The sequence below is a fragment of the Toxorhynchites rutilus genome, chromosome 1, assembly GCF_029784135.1.
Source record: "Toxorhynchites rutilus septentrionalis strain SRP chromosome 1, ASM2978413v1, whole genome shotgun sequence".
Classification (NCBI taxonomy): Eukaryota; Metazoa; Arthropoda; class Insecta; order Diptera; family Culicidae; genus Toxorhynchites; species Toxorhynchites rutilus.
The window spans coordinates 161,834,842-161,849,768 of record NC_073744.1 but is presented as its reverse complement, the minus strand read 5'-3'; the positions used below and the strand labels follow the sequence as shown (position 1 = coordinate 161,849,768).

Below are 14,927 nucleotides of genomic sequence, written 5' to 3'. Positions count from 1 at the left end.
AGCAGAGCCCACTGGTAGTGGACACTTACTATCATTTATAAAAAAATAAAAAATAAAACGCGGAGACTATAATTACAGACAAAGAAACAGTAAAACACAGGGATTCACGAAAAAATACAAAACAAAATTTAACAATGATAACGTTTGACAATAACTAAAACATAGGAGAAAAAAAAATAGAACTTCATGGTTGGATGATTGGCACACTTAAAGGAAATATTCGCTTACGTTCCTGTTTATATATTGTTTAAGCTTACTTTTAAAAATATTGCTGTTAGTTATGGACTTCAAGTCGTTAGGAAGTGTATTAAACTTTGATGGACCGTAGTTCATAATACGTGTAAGACCCAAGTTCGTGCATGATCTGCTTCTCATTAGTTCATTGGCATTTCTAGTATTGTGATGGTTAACTCGAGTCGAAAAATTTATGTTGTGGTGAAATTTGCTATTGTGTAAGGTATTATGTACAAACATGATTGTTTGTGAATCACACAAGCCTAAAATTGGAATGATTCTGTGTTGTATACTAGTATAGAGCGCATCTGTCGGATGTAAGAAATGTAGATTAAAGATTATTTTTACACATCTATTCTGCAATGTTTGTATTTTTTTAAGTTTTGACTTAGCAGCATGACCCCAGACAATTATTAGATATTGAAGAATGGAATGAATACATGCGTAATAAAATCGCAACAACGCATCTTTGGGAACGAAACCTCGTACTCTTTTCATGAGACCACATAAAGTTGAAACTTTACTCGATACGTGGTTTATGTGGGTGTCCCAAGAGAGACGTGAGTCTAGAGGTAGCCCTAAGTATTTGAATGATGCGACTTTTTCAATTGTTAAGCTACAGACAGACGGATCAGGATGTTGGAAGATTTTTTTTGCGTGGCGAATGAAAAACCATATACTTTGTTTTGGTAAGATTGATAGTAAGATAATTACCGTTGAAGTATTCAATTAGTAACGCTAAATCTGCTTCCATGTCTGCTACTATGGATTGAGTATTATGGCGAGGATAGAATAAAGCCGAATCAGCCGCAAATAGTCTTGGTGTACCATGAAGCTTTAGGTTTCCTAGGTCATTGATATAGATTAAGAAAAGCAAAGGACCTATGTTACTCCTATGTCAATTGGGCGCAAGCTACTGCGAACACCGTTGATTACAACGAATTGTTTTCGATCACATAGATAGCTTTTTATCAGATCATTGGCAACTCCTCTAATCCCGTATTGATTTTTCAGAAGAACTTCATGGTTCAGGGTGTCGAAAGCTATTTTAAGATCGATGAATAAGCCCCCTACGATCTTCTTATGATCAATTTCCCTTATAAATTCATCAACAAGCTCAGTGATAGCGGTCATTGTACCACAGCCTTCCCGGAAACCGTACTGATATTTGTACAAAGCATTGTTGGCAGACAAAAAATTCATAAGCCGACTTGTTAAAAGTTTTTCCAAAATTTTATTGAGGACCGATAATGTAGAAATAGGTCGGTAATTCGAAGGATCACAGGTGTCCCCGGATTTGAACACTGGCGAAACTTTGGCGACTTTTAAAGCATTTGGATAATTTCCAGTAATGATTATTTTATTGAAAATTTCAGAGATTATTTCAGAAAACCGACTTATGTTAGCTTTGATTAAATCTGCTGGGAAATTATCGTAACCTTTACTTTTCTTAGAGTTCAACTGACTTATCAAGATTTTTACTTCGTTAACGCTAGCGGGCCTCAGAAAGATGGAGCTACTCATACTTTTGACAGATTTTAAATAATCGTAAGTATTAATAGATAATTTACTTGCCAAATTACTACCAATGCTAGTAAAATGACAATTGAACTCTTCGGCAACATCAAAGTTTGAATCTAAAATTTTTCCATCAGTTCTCAATTTAATTTGCTCCCTAGGTTTAGAGCGACCAAAGATTTCATTCAACTTTTTCCACACATTCGAATGCTATTGCGACCAAAGATTTCATTCAACTTTTTCCACACATTCGAGCTATTGAGTATATTTTCATAATGTTCTTTTTTACATTTTGTCTTCAGAGTTTTGACTTTTTTTGATACATAAACTAACATTTCCCTTATACCTACATCATTGGGTTCGAGTTTCGCTTTTTTGAAATAGTTGTTTTTAATCTGTATCAACTTCCAAATATTGTAAATCATCCATGGACAGTCAGGTTAACAGTTTTAGTGAATGTTCTGGTACACTCAGTTAACATGTTATTATAATTGGAGATGAAAGTATCTAAAGTGACATCGACATCATCAGTTACTTCAAAATCGTTCAAAAAAGTGGAAAACAGATTATCGAGTTTGGCGCGATCGACGATATTCGTCCTCAATTCTTGTTGACTCTTCACAATACCTAAGGAAAGAGACGAAATAACAGGAAGATGGTCACTGATATCACTATAAATAGTATGATTCTGTAGATTCGTAGCAAGATTGATCGGACTGATAATAAGTCGTGTTATTGATCACTTCTCTTCCGCTTCGGGGGAGGAGAATGTCCATGAACCAATGCAGCATCAGAAATACTAGGCGTTTCCCAGAACTGACTTATGACACGACCAAGATCTTCTCTGTTTTTAATCATCTCTGGTCTACTATTTTCCTTTTTTTTAATCAAAATAACCCCACCTCTTCCAGCCCAAACGTACTTTATATTCAGCAATTCTTGAGATTGTCTAAGCTCTCTAAGTATTTCCAAAGATAATGGAGTTAATTCGTCGCGCAAGGTCACGTTCGTTGCTCTCCCGTTAACAGTGAACTTTGAATCGATCACTGTTGATAATATATTGCCAAACTGTTTCTTTTTGTTTAGTACTAATTCTTTTGAATCCCTATCATTAAAGGTTATTCTTATAGGAACCAGAGCGTTAGTGGAATTCCTTTTGAAGAAAATCCGCTCAGCGGAGGCCACAACTTTAGAATTATTGCTCAGTCCTAAACAAGTGAGCACTTTCTCAATAATCTGGGGCACATTTTCATTCTGAACTGTTGGGATACCCCAGACTACAATATTATTACCTACGGCAGCTCTATCGGACTTGTCGACATTTGCTTCCAATTTGGGCACCATATTACGAAGTTGGTCTTGAGACTTTTTCAAACATTCCACCTCTTTTTTTTAATTTTTCATTTTCCTGCTTAAGATCTTTGAAGTCAGTGACAACCTCAGCGTAAGACAGTTTTCGGGTTGGAACTAGTGTGAACAGTGTTTGTCGATTGAACGTTTCACTGAATAACTCTCATTCGTTCGTTCAAATGTGATCTTGCAGAAGTCATTTCCCCCAGTGGCATTCGTTTGTTGTTACATGCTACGAATCATGGCACAAAGGGGAATGAGAGAACTAGAACGTCATGATCGCTTTCGGTGCGGAATCAATTATATCATTAATTATATAATGATCAACCAAAACACAATTTGACAACAGATAGGCTGGAGTTCATGTGATAGCGTGCAGTATGAGCGAGGTGCAACTGTAGTGAGAGTGTAAATGTAAGTGGATACGGGAATAGGGCCCGTTGCAATTGGTATGGCTGCATGTGACATCCAGCTACCTGCAAGCGACGTGGTATCAATTCAACGAACTTTGACGCTGTGAGCGCGAAACACTCCTTCAGATCTCCGTAACTGCCGTCTTCAGCCTTGCTTCGTTCCATGGATTTTTATTACTTAGATGGTACTGGGTTTCCTACCACAGATTCTCGAGAGGGTTCAAGTTTGGTGATTCGCGAGGTGTTTCGAATCAATTGGAGGCATTATAAAACGGCTACTCTCGAACGTATTTTATCGTTTGTCGTTATTCCATCTGATCCATAGAGGTTGATTTTAGTCTCGTCCGTATAAAGAACCTTATGCCAGAACCCCTTAGATTTATTCACATAGCAAATTAAGCAAACTCCAGCCGTCCCTTCATATTCATCTTTCAGGCGAAGAACTTCTTACGGACAACACAATCTCTCGTATTGTTCCTGTGTGATACTCTTCAGACAGTGTCTGCGTTGACGGTCTTCCAATGGTACCAACTTTTTCGATTTCTCTATTTTGGAATAATTGTTTCTGGATTCATCAGCGGGAAACAATTTCTGATGCAAGAGATAATTCCGACGATTAATAGATGGAGATCCCTAGTTAACATTCCTCTGTCATTTTTCGAGATTGCTCGAACAATAGAGAGTCCCTGCCCTGTTGCCCAACAGGTACTCCCAATAATAATTTGTGTTCAAATTATCGTTGCATTCAAATTCTCGTTGATGGAATAAAGAGTGTATGAATGTTTAGGAAAAGGCATAAATAATGTCTCACTCAAATGACTCATTCTTTCCCACACAGTGGAAACCAAACATTGACGGGCACAAGAAAAAAGCACTTATTCCGGAATAATTTCGTTATACCAATTATACAAAAGTTTCATTTTTCAAAGCATTTTTAATGCGTAAGACAATTACCATCAAAATTAGCCGCAAGAGCCATTGAACTCTTCCCAAATCGAATGACAGTTTTTTCCCAATTTTTCATCCACTCGGGTCATGTGGCTCCGCCAAAGTTGAGGCGGCGAGCATAAGCGTGAGAGCGTAATTTACACCCTCCAGCCCACCCTGTGGATGGCCAGCAGTGGGATGGGGCTAGTGACGTGATGACTGTAAAATGAAACACACGCAGCGGACGACGGCGTTTGTCCCTTCAGTCCTAGCTTCACAGTACCTCTGATGTTCAGCCGACGCTGTTTCTGTTCCGAACACGGACCAACAAACCGACGACGGATCTTTTCTCCCAATACACACACCCCCAGGAGGGTGTGGAAAGAATGCCAGCGGAGAAAAATGGAGTGGGATGAATGTGTGTGCTTCACTGTGTGGTGGCAAAGCGGCGGATATCGATTTTCTTCGTAAGTTGGCATTTGTTGCACGGAAGCAGCAGAACTTTCAGTACAAAATTCTTAACTTGCACTTAATTTAATCTCGTTATCCCGACAAAATATCGCATTAGGAAAGAGTACCTTCAATTCCCAGAAGAACGGCAACCTTTTTGTTTGTATGACACCAGGACAAAAACTATCTTCAAATATTGCTCACTAATGGTTTGCGGTTAAATTCACTCCTTATAAGAATCAATCCACTCTCACAAGCTCTGACACAAAACTTTCTTTGCCACTAAAATATATCCGAAAAAAACTTACTCAACTCCACTTGAATTGATCCAAACCCCACTACATCTACCCTAAATAGCGGCGTTACAAAGACTGAACTCCGTTGGGCCACCCGACGCCGAGTGCACCACGAGAGCAGAAGACCACGAACGCGCACACGAGTCGTGAGATTATGGAATGGAAGCGACATGCTTTCGGTGCCACCGAAGTAACGAAGCCGAAAAATCGCCCCTTCCGCCACCCTTCTCCTGCGTCCTCGTCGTCGTCACCAAAAACGTGAATAGATAGGATAGGATCTCTTTCTACTTTCAGGAGCATCTCGGGCCCCGATAGTATACGCACACGCGCGCTCCCTTCCGAGCGGTGAAATATACTTTGCGGATCGTGTTCCGACAATGGAAGGTGTTCGTAAAATTTTTGATTCGAAGGAGACACGTGGTACTCTGCTACCGTGAGGCGACGCATCCTTTTTTTTTTGTTCTTCCATCCACCCGTTTTGTTTTAGTTTTACAAACTCTCAAAAATATCTGCTTTTTGTTGGAGATAATCCACGTTTCGTAATAGGTGAAGATGATGAAATATCATGAAGTTTGATTATTTTACGTGACATTTTACAAGCTTCCTATTTCGGATTCACATTGCGTTCAATATTAACCAGCTATGGCTTCGAACATTTAGAATCCGGAATCACTGTTCATTTTATAGCAGCCGTCATAGTAGGCATATCTGAAATCTTTTGACAGGAAACTGTTTTGGAAAAATGTATCTTTCGGTAAAAATTTCACTTTGATCCATTTTGTTTTAAAAAAGTTGTGAAAGACGGAAGTCGAGAGAAGAAAATCTGACTTGATCTGATACGAAAATCGCGAAATCTCTGAAAGTGGCTAAATCGATCGTTTTTAAGTTAGTTTTCGCTGATAAATTTGACAGGAAGTTCTTGTTTTGCAAGAACTTTTACCAAAGCTCTCGTCACAAACAAAACAATGGACTCTCGAAAATGCATATGGAAGAGTGTCTGCAGAAACGTCTTTTCCCATTTATTAAGGCCCACAAATATCCAGTGAAGTTTTGGCCATATTTAGCAAGCTGCCAATACAGTCGAGAGGTGCTTTATTGGCACCGTGAAAATGGGGCCTCAATTCTCCCAATTTCCCTCAATCCCACCCAATCGATAAATATTGGACAATTGTCAGGCGGAAGAATGGTCCCGAAGTGACTCGCAGACATGAAAAGATCGTGGAATTAAATGGCCGCTGAGGTTGACCAACAAAGAGTCCAAACTTTGATGGAGGATATCCGATGAAACCTACGAAAATTCATTACAACTTTAATGATTTTTTTTGTTGTTGAAAAGAACAATCCGCATTTTGATATAAAAACAATGTTATACCTTTAACCAATGGCGGGATACAAAAGGTTTTGTGATACCGAGTTCTCAATGTTTAACACGTTCGTCGCCCAACACGAGGTTTTTGAGTTTATAGCGGGGCCCAACTTGCGGATAAATTATTAAATGAAGATCAAACTTAGTTTTTAGACACCTTTCACGTTATCTAGCAATATTTGTTATGATTTGAAGACGATTTGACAACAATAACACATGCCAAAGTCATATTCAGCCCTATTCTGTATTCCGACGGCTTTCCATTTCGTTCGAAACCGTTATTTCGTTCGAGTTATAATTTCGCATTCCTCATTTCGAACGTTTTGCCCATTTAATGTTCGAAGAGAAACAGATCGGACGAAATGCAAAAACAACTCGAACGGAATACAGAATGGAATTTTATCAAGTCGTTCGAAATATTTCGAATCGATCGAAATACAGAACAGGGGTGATTATATGGATTTCGCAAAAAACTGCAGTACTAACCATCCGCACTATAAATTAATGAAATGTATATTATAAACATTATAATAATATGGTTATGATTTTATTATTTTTCTAAATATCCTATTGTTACATTTAGGTGCCTATTCTGTCAAAATCCTTTTAAAAATCCTATTCAATTTGAACGAGGAAAGTGTCACCCATATCGGGGTGACGGGGCGACGAAAGTGTTAAAGCTTTATGCAGAACAATTAGGGCCATTATTGAGTCAATTATTTCTACAGAGCATCTATTGTCTGGTTTACTTTGATTGAAACAAAGAACTCTGTTTTTATCACGAAAAACAGGAAGTGGGTTCTATCTATGGTATAACCGCAAGGGTGACGTAGGACTATCGTTGATTTAGAGATCATTTGTTTGAAGTTGAATCTAAATCCATTCTGAATGAATGAATGAATGAATATTTGGGAGACTTCGAAAACGAGAGCGTTACGTTGGAGGCACAAGGTTTTATGCATCCAATATAGGATACGAAAAACCTTGTTCTGAAGAATAATCTTCAGAAGCTAACATGCTAACTGTACTTGATAGACAAATCACAAACCCAAATGTATTTGATCACAGTGTTACATGGAAAGAAAACATTCAAATAAACTCTTTAACATGAATATATTTTGAAAATTCTCAAAGGAACTGGCAGATTATTTTCAGTAACGATTAGATATTTCCACATTTTCCTCGATACTGGAAGCCCACCAGTGGTTAATGCCAACTCGATAACCACCTGTTAATAGCACTTGATTGAAACATATTTGGTCACAGTGTTACATGGATAGAAAACATTCAATTAAACTCTTTCACATGAATATATTTTGAAAATTCCCAAAGGAACTGGCAGATTATTTTCAGTAACGATTAGATATTTCCACATTTTCCTCGATACTGGAAGCCCACCAGTGGTTAATGCCAACTCGATAACCACCTGTTAATAGCACTTGATTGAAACATATTTGGTCACAGTGTTACATGGATAGAAAACATTAAATTAAACTCTTTCACATGAATATATTTTGAAAATTCCCAAAGGAACTGGCAGATTATTTTCCAGCAATGATTAGATCTTTCCGGAACTTTCTCGATGCTGAATGGCATCGTAACGGAAAGAGTTCTGCGCGTGTATGTGTCGATCCTTCGCCGTCCACCTCCTCCAGCACGTTAGGCAACGATGTTGTCTTGTCGATGTCCTCACGAAAAATGAATGTGTCTCACCACCAGAATATCGCTTAAGTATGCTTTTTGTGTGTGATTGAATCGAGAGAAGGTGTGGTTTACGATGGCAATTTGGAAGGCAAACTAGAGGGGAATGAACTCTCTGAGCTCGGAACTTTCGGCGACTGAGCAATAATCGATTGCGGGCGCATACAATATTGGATACGGAAATATCCTACTGATGAGGAAGAATAATCTTCTGAAGCTATCCTGTTAATTGCGATTGATTGAAAAACCACAAAACCAAATGTATTTGGTCACAGTGTTACATGGATAGAAAACATTCAATTAAACTCTTTCACATGAATATATTTTGAAAATTCCCAAAGGAACTGGCAGATTATTTTCAGTAACGATTAGATATTTCCACATTTTCCTCGATACTGGAAGCCCACCTGGGGTTAATGCCAACTCGATAACCACCTGTTAATAGCCGCGCGTGTATGTGTGTGTAGCGATGTCTTCCCAGGGAACCGTTTGTGGCATCACTCTCCTCATGATAGATTCCCTTCTGGCCTAGGGTGCACAAACAGGCTCTTGGTGACACCGTTCATCCGCGCTTTCATGATAAATAAAGAGCTTCCCCGCAACAGCGACAACATGCTCCAATCGCTGTTCAATTAGAACTGAGTGGATTTCCGAGCGCCGCTCGCTTATATACCGATTGGTGATTTCAATAGCCTGTTTTGAAAGCAATTTTAAGACTATTGAAACAAGTTTTTGGATCAAAAAGTAACAAGTATATAACGCGTAGACATTTTATCTTTCGAATGAAGTGTTTATCATACCATTTCGTTCAGTTGTTTAGGAGCTATTAACGCTCAAAATCTCGGTCTCCGGCGTAACGCTTTCGTTTTCGAAACTTTGATTTTACACCCCGGTATTGAAATGAAAAACGTAGTCATACGTCAAAAACATCAAAAATATGAGCACCATCACATACGAGTGATGTATATGTGCAAATAATGAATGGCATAAATACCTTATCAAAATATTTATTTTCCACATCATAGAACCTATAGTATTCTTCCCTATCTGCTGCCTATGACGACAATACAGGTCGGACTCGATTATATATAGTCGCAATTCAACTTTCAGCGTTAATTGTCGAATCCAATACATAATCGAATCACAAAAAAGCTATTTTTCTATTAATGCTTGACATTCATACATTAATGAAAAATTGTTTTCTTAAGATTCGATTATGTATAGGATTTGAAAATAATTGTTGAAAAAAAATGGTCGACTATACATAATCGAGTCCGACCTGTACACTCGTCGTAGTTCTAAGAATTTTCGAAAAAAAAGAGCGTCATTAAGATTGATACGAGGATTGAACGAACTTGTGCTGATAACCTTTGTCGCCATAGGCGAACGCAAATAAAAATGAAATTTTAAAATTCGCACAGTCAGCTGATTGCAAAAGGCAAACATTCATTTGAATTTTTGACAAACCACTCGAAGAAATAAAAACCATATCACACCCGAGGTCAATGGCTTCCGGAGAGGCAAAAGATGTCTATGTTTTTTTTTTGAGTGTTTGAACAAGGTATCTCGTGACTCACAGTACTATTCTAAGTTCGATGCCAAAAAAAGACGGTGGGTAATATCGGGGACATACAGGAGAGACGTAGGACTATACCAAGGGGTTGTCCATTATTCGAATATCATAGAGCACAGATAAACTTTTCATGCACATAACTACAGAAAAAAAATCAAAGGATAGAACAAAACCTCAGCACACGACAAATTTTGATTTTTTCGTATTTCCACCTAAACACTCAAACGCGGTGCAAATGTTGTAGGGATTATTGTTCAGCCGGCAACGATCACACACTTGATGGCAAGCACATCGTAATAGGTATTTACCGTCTGGTATAGTGATATAATTCGAATTTGCATTCCTCATGGATAACTATGTTCTACTAGTCAAGTTCTTCATTTGATACCCATATTGATGGGATTTAGAGAAAAAATGTAATCCGCCATTTTAGATTTGCATTTTTCATAAATAACTGTGTTCTACTAGTCAATCCCTTTCATTTGCTACCAATATTGATGGGGCTTTGAGAAAATATGTAATCCGCCATTTTGTAGCGAAGATCATGAAATACGCAGTTTTATAATGACTGCAGAGATAAAGGTGAGTTCCAAATTTCAGATCAATTGGTCAAAAGGACTTCTTCACCCGGCACGACGTTTTCACCGCCTGTCTCTCCTTCTTGCGGTATCGCACCGCATACATCGCCTGCAAATCCATCGATATCTCTTAAGGCCGTTTTATATTATCCACCACGTAGCGTAAACGGCACGTACCGACATGGGCAGACAAATACATGATGTATTCATATTATCAGGCATAGCAACTTCTCTGTACGGACCGGCAGCGCAGACGGAGCGGAGAAATTTGTTTTCGGAGCGGGAGAGTAAATTTACGTTGACGAAATTGAGCCAAGCGTAGCGACTGGTGATTGAACCGATGTCGTACCGATGTCGATGTCGTACGGTAAAATGAAAACCCAAACACAGAATATGCAGGAAAAATGAAAGATTCCGAATGCTTATAACTCGAACATTTCTTACTTGATCAGAAAGATGTTTGCATCAATTGATAGGGAATGTTTCTGCGCTACTACCGCAATTAATAAAATGTTATTTTCCATTAGATAAACAATTGAATAACTATAAAATGTTAAGCGTTATCTAAACGCCCTAATTGCCTCATTTTGATTGGCCCGATCTACGGTTTCCCTAACACAGCCATCAAAATCAAGCAGCCTTGAGGAAATCGGCATGGCAAATTAAAGGTGCGCAAAACGGTTCACTTTAATGAACCGTTCATTGACCAACCGTTCACTTAAGTGAACTAGTTCTTTTGAGCAGTTCACTCACTCTTTTGTACAGTGGCGGGATATGTCCGATATTTGTTAGAAATAACTTAGCACAATAGAAAATCAAACTTTGATTTTGATATTTTGATTTTGTTTGAGTCGTTATTCATTATTTTCGGCATAAACTAGCATTGTACTGCTTTGCTTACGATGTATTGCAATAAATGCTATAGCAAAACTGTACCCAAACCGTGAACGTCCATCTCAAAATTATAGAGCACAATATGATATAATATAAAACATATTTCATATTAGCGACGCGAATTTTACTGTTTAACAAGACTGTTTAAATCAACTTTCAGCTTTCAACTATATTTTATAAGTGAGGTAGATTGGCATAACAACTTACTGAAATATTTACCCTGAACTCCAAAATATGAAATTTGATAAATAATTTAACAATCCAATTTAAAACCATCGTATCTTGAACGCAACATAAAAAAACGCAACAAGCGTTTTTTATGAAGCGACAATACCGACATATTATTTTTGTTGTTTCATGGGGCTATCGTTTGTTTCAATTCGTTAATTTGAGAACTATTTACCTTGCAGCACCATTCATCTATCACTCATTCGTTTTCTTTCCTCTTACCGCTTACCGTACACAGTTCGTTCTGAACTGCATGCACAGTTCTGCCAGCGGTCAGTTCGTTCTGAACTGTATACACAGTTCATCATTCACCGTACACAGTTCGTTCTGAACTGGGTATACAGTTCATATGAACTGTTGCCCAGCAAAAAAGAACGGCAGTTCGTTCACTTTTTTGGGTGAACTCGTTCTTTTGATCAGTTCATGAACGGTTTACCCATCTCTATTGCAAATACATGAAAGTGTGGGGACTTTTGTTCTCACCGAAATGTGTTCCCTAACACAGACTTCAAAACCAAGCTGCGTCGGAGAGATCGGCATTGCAAATACATGAAAGTCGGGGGTATTTTTGTTCCGACTGAAACGTGTTTCCCTAACACAGTCTTCAAATCCATGGAGCGTGGAGCAAAACGGCATTCCAAATACATGAAAGTCGGGGGCATTTTTATTCCGACTGAAATGTGTTTGTCTAACACAGACTTCAAAACCAAGATGTCTGGGGAAATCGGCTCAACAAATAAATGCAAACTGCGAGTACTTTTGTACTCGCTTGCCTTTGTGTAAACTAGAATATGTTTCCTTAAAACGGTCTTCCGGGGGTACTTCTGCACTCGCATTTTTTTTGCACTCCGAAAAGTGTTTCCCTAACACGGATTACAAAAACGGATACGAACACCACGCTTTGGCTCGGTTATTCAAGATTGCATTGAAGGATATGCCTTCACATCTTCTGCTCACTGAATTCCTACGCATACCATTTGATGATTAGGCAAGATGTTGAGAACCAAAAATCGATACTGAGTGCCTGAAGTTCATCAAATCAAGCAAATTCGCGGTTCGAGAAATACGTACACTTGAGAGATGCAAACTTCAGAAGGAAACGTAAAATAAAATAAACGTTTGATAATTCTTCCGTTCACATATTTTGTCCTAGGCATCATACCAAACGTAAAAGGACTGTCATTAAATTAACTTGTAACGAAGAACTTCATCTATCGCAATGCATGAATTGACCTTATATGGAATTATACAATATTTTTACTCACACAGCAAATATATTGGATTCGATTGAATTCGGCAATTGTTTCATTCAATCAAAAATTTAATCAATACAAGCAAATGATTGCTACGCTAAGGTATTCCCACGTCAACCTTGCGGTTATATCATAGATATAACCCACCCATTTTTTTTTCTTCAGATCGATGGCCAAACGTTCGTTGTACCGATTTAAGATACGACTTACCGTAGATTATCAGATTCCTGCTGATGGCACGATGTGAGAAATCCGGATCGAGGTACGTGCGCAAAATTATTTTGCGCTGCTGCTGTTTTCTATTTTCGCAACTATTGTACATCCGCCTGTAAAACTTACACAATGTACACAATACACATTGAACTAATTTTACCCAAAGTTTCAACCAAAGTAACCCAAAGTGTAAAAAGTTACAGCCATTTGAAAATGATGCAATTTGAGTCGGGACTGCCTTTACAAATAGTTTCTGGTCTGGAACAAGGCGCCTCTATATATACCAGGTGAAACAATCATATGAAATACACTTTCAGCCATATTGGAATTGCTGTCGGTATTGCTTACAAACAGCATCGTTTGCCGGCTATGTCACCCACGGAATACATCGATTGAGATTTACCACAATCCATTTCGGAGTCTAAGCTCGTTTTCTGTTTCTGATTTATCGATTTTGTAGCAAGTGATCTTCAGAGAAAAGTGTTTTGTTGAAAATCATACCGAGAATAGTGGCAAAGTTTTGTTCCGTTGTGGTTCGGCACGGTGAATCTGAATCTACAGAACCAGAAAAATCTTCTGTGGTTGGTTTGATGCTAACGAAGGTAAACTGTGATGTAATTTTATTTTACGTCTTTAGGAAAGCAGAAGATCTAGCTGCCGGTTGTGGTCAAACAGGCATCCACATAGAGAAGGAAGGAAGGAAGGTATTGAATTAGAGAGACTTTAAACTCTGAGAGTTCATTCGTCTCTTCCACATAGAGAAAACAAGGTGTTTGATTAAACGCAACTGTGGTGAATCAACCGGTTTAAACAAGTTGAAGTTGCGGAAAAATACGATAAAGAGCAGTTCTTTATAAGGCGTCGTAATTTTGAAGTACCACCATCGTACAAGGAACCGAATCCTGTATTTTACGACGCAATCATGAAAGACACGCTACAGAAGGATCGCTAAACGGTTAACTTGCCAATGGCGGAATTCTTCAAGCTGACAATGAAACGTATTCTGTCCTATTGAAACGAGGGTATCATTCGACAACTGAAGTCAGGAAAATCATCATCTTAGATCACAAAAAGTCTGCGTGGTATCGTCCGATCCAAATTCTGATCAGAAGAGCGATGTAGCTATTTGAAATTTGGAATCTTTTATGTTTATGAATTGGATGAGAATCTGAAACCCGTTATTTTCATGCAATTCCTTGCAGACGAAGAAACAGTAAGAAAAGCCATTGAATTAGCCGCTAATCAGGCGAAGCTAATTAAATCATTTTAGTATCTCTACGAACTGTATTACGGATACGAATTACGAAATTATGAATATAAAATGTAATGAATGTAATCTTCATGAAGTAGGAAAGTAAATAATATTTTGATATGGGTATAAACGATAATTAGAGTAGATCATGGATAGCCAGAGCATGGTGAAAAAAATTTGTATTTCTATGAAGGAAGGAAGGAAGGTATTGAATTAGAGAGACTTTAAACTCTGAGAGTTCATTCGTCTCTATTTCTATGAATTCTATGAAATGTATATATATGTATATACCTGTTCTTCCAGAATGTTCGATTGCATCCTCGGAAGCATGAGGGAATTAAATATCATTCTGGTTCATGGGTCCGGACACGATTGGTAATGCTAAAAGTGAAATACATTGTATGTATCATTCGATAATTTGAGTTTCTTCCCTCACCATTTTTCAAAAGTTGTCTGCGCTGTTTAGCCCCGGTATATTCATTTCGCTGTTCATAGCTCTCTGCGTTAAAATGGCTCGAGCAAACTCCATATTTTTGGTCTGGACACCAGGATTCATCATGTCCACAGAAGCGTATCCACATTTTCCTCTGCTCGTCATTGCGTTGGAATCTGTGGTACAATATCGACGTGTTTTTAGTCACACGTTGACTATTGTGGCACTGCTTTACAGCACAATAATAG

At 38.2% G+C, this 14,927-nt stretch overlaps 1 protein-coding gene across 12 annotated transcripts in view; it reads right to left on the bottom strand.

Annotated features, from left to right (window-relative positions):
• Nucleotides 1-14,602, bottom strand: part of LOC129764626 (uridine phosphorylase 1) — an 80,503-nt gene extending 65,901 nt beyond the window's left edge. For 5 of the 12 annotated variants that reach the window (XM_055763952.1, XM_055763920.1, XM_055763963.1 and 2 more), the window contains exon 1: nt 5,201-5,354. The gene's annotated coding sequence lies outside the window, so the exon portion shown is untranslated. Of the gene's footprint in view, nt 1-5,020; nt 5,176-5,200; nt 5,355-14,537 lie in introns of those variants that run through there. The other 7 variants (XM_055763925.1, XM_055763984.1, XM_055763993.1 and 4 more) reach the window with 2 other exon arrangements.
• Between the last annotated feature and the right edge of the window lie 325 nt (nt 14,603-14,927).